A 6,490-nucleotide genomic window follows, 5' to 3' on the forward strand; every position below is an offset into this window, starting at 1 on the left:
CTTATGTTTTCCGTGTTTATTCAGTGTTTTTTGTTTCCGTTATGTGATTCCCCATGGATCCCCTCGCCCGCCCGGAATACCTCCTCCTGTTGGAGCAGGAGTGAGCTCGACCGACAAGCCATCGCTGCACAGAGTGACAGAGCACCGGATCGCTGCGGAGCCGAAACTTCAAGTGACGTCAGTCCAGGTGCGAGAGCTGGCTACCACGCCCACCATGAGGGAGAAAGCCGTGACCAGTGAGATCGCGGAGAGGAGCTCCACCCACTGCACCAAGGCTGAGGGTAAGCTATTGATGGATCTGGGAAAATGGTGAGTGGAAGGAGACCTGATAGACTTGTTTACCGATCTTCCCCCTCTCCTCTCTCCTTCGTCGGAGCCCCCAGTCACTCCTGTTTCCACATCCTGCTCAGAGAGAGACTCTGCTCCTCTGTCAGTCACACTCCCCATGCTGGGAGTCGCAATCTGGTGTGTGTGGGCAGTGCACACCAGCCCTGAAAGCCTGCTCCTGCCTCCTCCACCGCTGTCGTCTGGCAGCCCCTCTGCTCGCCCTCAGCCCACCATCTGTACGGTGCGAGCTCCGTGGGTTTGCCATCCTCCATTGTCACCGTGGCTGCAGAATCCCTGGCCTCCGCCTCCAGCCTCTAAGCCCCAGACTCCGCCTCGGCCCGTCGACCCAGCAGCTCCACCATGGCTCCTAGCTCCCTCCGGCTCCGCCTTGGTCTTTCGTCGACCATCCGTCGCCTCTGTACTCCACTCCTCTGGCTGCGCCTCGTCCCTCTGGCTCTGTCAGGCTCCTCCTTCCCTTCGGCTCCTCAGTCCTCTGTCGCTCCGACTCCACCACGGCCTTCTGGATCCCCGCCTCCGCCTCGGTCACCGGCACCATCTGCTCCGCCTTGGCCCTCCGGATCCTCCCCGTTGCCCTGGCTCATCGACTCTCCCTCTCCGCCTCGGGCTCTTCCGCCACCTGCTCCGCCGCAGTCGGTTGGCCCCTGGAGTCGTCAGCCCTTCCTCCACCATTGCTCCTCCTTCCATCGTCTCCCCCGTGTGTCGTCATTACGGCTGTGGCCTGGGTCCCACCTGGCACCGCCTGCTCTAAAGTCCCTTCTGTTTCCTCCCTGGCTCCTCCCTCTTTCATCACCTCCCTGGTCTCTGTCTGCCGGGCCCCCTCCGGGTGTCCGTCCTCCTCCTGAGCCTCCTCCCATGTTCCCACCTGTCACTCCTTCTGTTGTTGTTATGGCGCGGGATGCGCCTTCCGGGAGCAGGGAATAATGTGATGCCCATGGACTGTTTTGTGTTCTTTTTCTTTCCCAGTGCTCCATGACCTAGTCTTCCCTTGTGTGTGTCATGCCCACATTTGGTTTTATTCCTGTTTTCGTTTCGTCTGAGTAGTAATTCTGGTCACCTGTGTTCCTCCTAATTATCTTGTTATGTCATGTATTTTAGTCCTGGTCTGTGCATTCTGTCTCTGTCGGGTCTACTTTGTTGTCTACGTGTGTTTGCTCCAGTTCCTGATGTGGATTATCTCCTGTGTTTCAATGATTAAAGACTGTTAATGCCACTTAGCATCTCCATCGTTCCCTCCGACAGCGTAGTGTGACACTGCCACAGTACTTATGAATATCAAATAGATAATTTCAAAGTAAAGAAATCACACTGAACTGTGTCAAATATAGTAAAATAGAGAGATATTACAGTAAGTTAAGAATATAACAGAATTATTCAAACACAGGCTTGGCTCATACAGACTAGCATTTATCTTTGGGCCCAGGCACAACTGACTCAAGTTCCACCTACTGTGAGAATTTAGAGTTATTATTAGTCTTCAGAAAAAAATACAAAGGACAGTACCAGTATTTTAGAACAGTTTGTTTCCTGTGCACAAAATATCAGTACACTAATTAAAAATTTGACAGGATGTAGACGAGGGCACTCTTGATGTGGTTCTTAATTGATTTGTTTGTATACCCTGTGCTTGGGCAAGGCATCAGAGCAAGCTTTTTGCTCCTGGTAATCCCAGACAATTTAAAAAACTCAAACCCCCCACAGTCATTCAATTTTGGGTTGGCACCCAGAACGTGATCTCCTTTTCATCACCTACAAAGATATTAGAGCAATTCAAAACAAATTTTGTTAAAATTATTAAAAATGATTTCTACTTAAAATCTGTCTTTAAAGCAACACTATGTAGTTTTTCGACCTTAAAATAATCTCTCTAAACTTATTTCAGTGGTAGAACACGTCTTAACCGGATGAAGTCTACTGCCGCTGACAGGGGCATAATTTCCACTGGGGACAGGGGGGACATGTCCCTCCCACTTTTCAAAATTCCGTTTGTGTCCCCCCCACTTTCAAATTTGTTTGTTATTATTTTTAACAGCACGTCGTCATCGCCACGGAGGAGCAGGACAGAGCAGGATACAGACGAGCATAAAAATAGCCCACTGAAAGTTCTAATGAGCGGGTATCGCGATTGCGGCACAGTCAGCGATGAAACACCAGAAGCCGCAACAGATGAAAAGAAAGAAAGGAGATGTGAGTTGGTTGATTCAGTAAATTAGCTCAGGTCAGGATAATCATATTTTTTGCCTACACCTGTTGATGACTGAGCTAATGTTAACATACACTGTTGCTAGGTAACTTCAGACTGTTGTTAGCTAAATATTTAATGTAGAACAGTGGTTCCCAAACTGGGGTTCGCGAACAAAATGCTGAGTTTTGCGGTGTTACATGAACGAATCGTTCGTGAAAATCATTGATTCAATGATTCATTCATAAATACACAACTAACTTCGTTACTGAACGAACGAATGACTCGATGACTTGCGCATTAAAGGGGACCTATTATGCAAACTTCACTTTTGCAAGGTGTTTGGACATAAATGTGTGTTAGCAGTGTGTGTACACAACCACCCTATAATGATAAAAATCCACCCACTCCTTTTTTTTAATCCCCATAAATAATAAGCAGTGTCTCCCAATGGCCTGTTTTCAGCATTGCTGGTAATGTGACGTCACATAAGCCACAGGCCCCGCCCACGAATGTTGACAGACACTGCCGTTTTAACGTAGAACCGCCCTGAGCGAGTTCACAGGGAGTTGTGCACAGTCCGCCATTGCTGCACTGACGAGAATGTCTCCCAAGCGTTTTAGGTGTTCTGCTGCTGGGTGTATTAATCCACATAGCTCTCTCCATTTACCCCCGAAATCTGAGCCGCTGAAGACGAGGTGGATTCATTTTGTTTTCAAAGAAAATGCCCCCTCAACTCTACAGAAATTCATTTATGTCTGCACGAATCATTTTACACCGGACTGCTTTGTGAATGAGGGTCAGAATAAAGCAGGTTTTGCACAAAAGCTGCTCCTGAAGGATGGAGCAGTGCCAACTGTTCGTGATCCAGCTAACGTTACGCCATCTAGAAGAAGTAATATCACACGTTTGTTTTCCAAATTGCCTTTCTGAAAGAGCTTCTTGGCTCTCTGTAAGGCTCATGTTGCTAAAGCTACCATAGTCTGTCTGATTTCACTGATGCTGCCTTCACGTGCTACCAGAATGATCGTGAATAGAAATGTGGGAGTTAAAATTGCATATGAAAGCGATGTGAAATCGACAGCTTGATTTTGTCTAGCTCATAATCATATTCAGGACTTATAAAGTTTGTGTTAGCACACGATGGCACCATGAGACCAGCTATGTTGTTATTTTTATAGCGCCGTGCTCCCCGTCTGTGTAATTCATAAATAATCTGGCAGGGTGCAGAATTCGGCACGACACCGGTTCGAACATATATGGCTGAACACTGCTACTAGCAGCTTCTGACATTTTCAGTGCGCGAGCTCTAGAAACTCCACCCTCTTCTGAAAGGGGAGGCGGGAGCACCAGCTCATTTTCATTTAAAAGGACAAACACAAAAAAACTGCGCGTTTGGGCTCATACCCTAAAAATGGCAATTTCAAGCTATGAAAAATTAGCTGTAGGGTATTTTGAGCTAAAACTTCACATATTTATATTTATTTTACATCTTGTAAAAAGGGGCATAATAGGTCACCTTTAAAACAGCGACTTTCCACACCACCTACTGGCGCTTTTAGTATTTAAAAGAATCACTTTTCACTTTTTTTCATCATTTTATTGCATATTACTCTATTTAACACTTTTTTATTTAAAACATTATTAATATTGCATTTATAAAGATAAAAAAATGTACTGGAAAGTCAATTTAGGGGGCAACTATTGTCCTTTAATGGAAACGGTGCAGTCTAAGTGGAAGAGAGGGGGTGCGCAGAAGGATGGTAAATGCCTCCGGGGGTACTCCACTCTGAAAAGTTTGGGAACCACTGATGTAGAACATTCTGTGTACCATGAAAATGAGTCCACTTTAAACCGCACATTTTCTGTCAGCATTTTCCTACTATTCTTTTGGCAGAATTTATCATTATAATCAACTTAATTATCTCCTGGATTTTGTATCAGCATAGTCCCTAAATGTATGTAAATGCAGTAAATGCAAAAACATTTTCCCCCATTTTGTTGGGGGAAGTTGCTAAATGACGGTGCGACGTCATTGCGTAATCGCGATGCAAAATTGTGTCACTGCATCAAATCTCAGCAACAAAAAAAAAAAAAGTAAATATGTTAATTTAGATGTTTATAAAATAATATAAATGCATAATATAATATTAAAATATAAATAACTAATTTTAAATACAACATTGAATTATTTAACATTTTCACATTTTTTAACAATTACAATTTAAGTTCTAAATTTAATTTAAGTTAAAATCTATTAATATGAAGGAATTTTCTGTAATTATTATTCACACGTTTTTTTTAGCTACATTTTAAATTACGCATTGTATTTTGTGTTTTCGGGTTATGGATAATGTCCTGGAAAATTACTAAATTTTTTAATTTTCTAGATATTTTTCTTGATCAACTGATCAACAATCTTAAGTACAAGCTACTAACAAGGTGTATCATAAATGAACAATTATTCAATTATTATTATTATTAAATTAAACAATTGCTATTAGCAGTCATGTGAATTGTGTACTGCTAGGTATCTTTGGTTTCCTCTTTTTGAGTAATTTATATGGAAAATGTATGCCTTTTTATCGTTTGAGTCACTTATCAAAAGTTGCTAAATGTTGCCAAAGAAATAAATAAAAATAGCTAAATTTGTTGCTAGGTGCTTTTGGAAGAAAAAGTTGCTAGGGTAGTCTGAAAAGTTGCTAAATCTAGCAACAAAATTGCTAAGTTGGCAACACTGACCACACTCTGTAAGTTTCGTCTTCAGGTCGGTTTACACACAGCCCTGCCCATCCCCTGCCAGTGGAAGAGTGCAAACTGCTTTATGGCATATATATCACATATTTTACTCATAGCCTGGGTGGAGTTAGCCAACAGCTAACTATAAGACGAAACGATCTAATATGCAAGTCTTAAAACCAACGCCATGGCAGAGCAAATTACACCCTTTGCAAACAATGCTACATACGAACTATGCAAGCAAAAAAACTAGGCAAACATACTACCGTTCTTTTGTCATTGTAGTTTTTTAATTCTGTAGTAACACTAAATAAAAATATGTAATGTTATTTGTAGAACATAGTGTAACACGGGCTACTTTACCTGGTCAGTGGACATGGTTTCCAAACGAGGTTTCAGCATTCGCCGGTTCCGTCAGCTTAGTCAACAAATTCACGTGTATAGCAAGCTTTTACAGCGACAGTATTTACGACACTGGTAACAGATAATTGCGCTTATCAACCACATGGAGGAACCGTGAGCAAAAGTTACATGGTGTTGCTTTAACCTTATCCGAAGCGTTATTACCAAGTCATGGTTACAAATAGAACAAAAATATACACTAGAGTTCAAAGGCAACAGCAAGACAACCCATAAAAAGTGCATGGTTTTTCAGCTAGTAGCCAGACAATTGCTCTTGGCTTATTCTTCCTGACTGACCTGCCTCTGGCTTTGTGTATTGTTATGGTCCTTGTCAATATTTATAGCATGAGGCTGCCTGCAACTAGGGGTGGGTGATATGGCAAAAAAAAAATCTCTCTATTTTTTGGCTGAAATGCAATATACGGTATATATATTGGGGGAAGTCGTGGCCTAATGGTTGGAGAGTCAAACTCGTAACCCAAAAGGTTGTGGGTTCGAGTCTCGTACCGGCAGGGATTGTAGGTGGGGGGAGTGAATGTACAGCGCTCTCTTCCACCTTCAATACCACGACTGAGGTGCCCTTGAACAAGGCACCGAACCCCCAACTGCTCCCCGGGCGCCGCAGCATAAATGGCTGCTCAAATGCATTTACATCATTTGAAAATACCTGCAGAGTCAGATTGAGAATGCTGCAGTTTCTTAAATGTCATGTGATATTCTGGAAAACAGCAGCCTACAGTGCAGTTTCTTAAGTGTCATGTGATTTTCTGGAAAACAGCAGCCTACAGCCCCCCTCTGACTGGCTGAAATGTAGAGATGCAT

This window comes from Sinocyclocheilus grahami, unplaced genomic scaffold, assembly GCF_001515645.1.
Source record: "Sinocyclocheilus grahami isolate Dianchi unplaced genomic scaffold, SAMN03320097.WGS_v1.1 scaffold2744.1, whole genome shotgun sequence".
Lineage (NCBI taxonomy): Eukaryota > Metazoa > Chordata > Actinopteri > Cypriniformes > Cyprinidae > Sinocyclocheilus > Sinocyclocheilus grahami.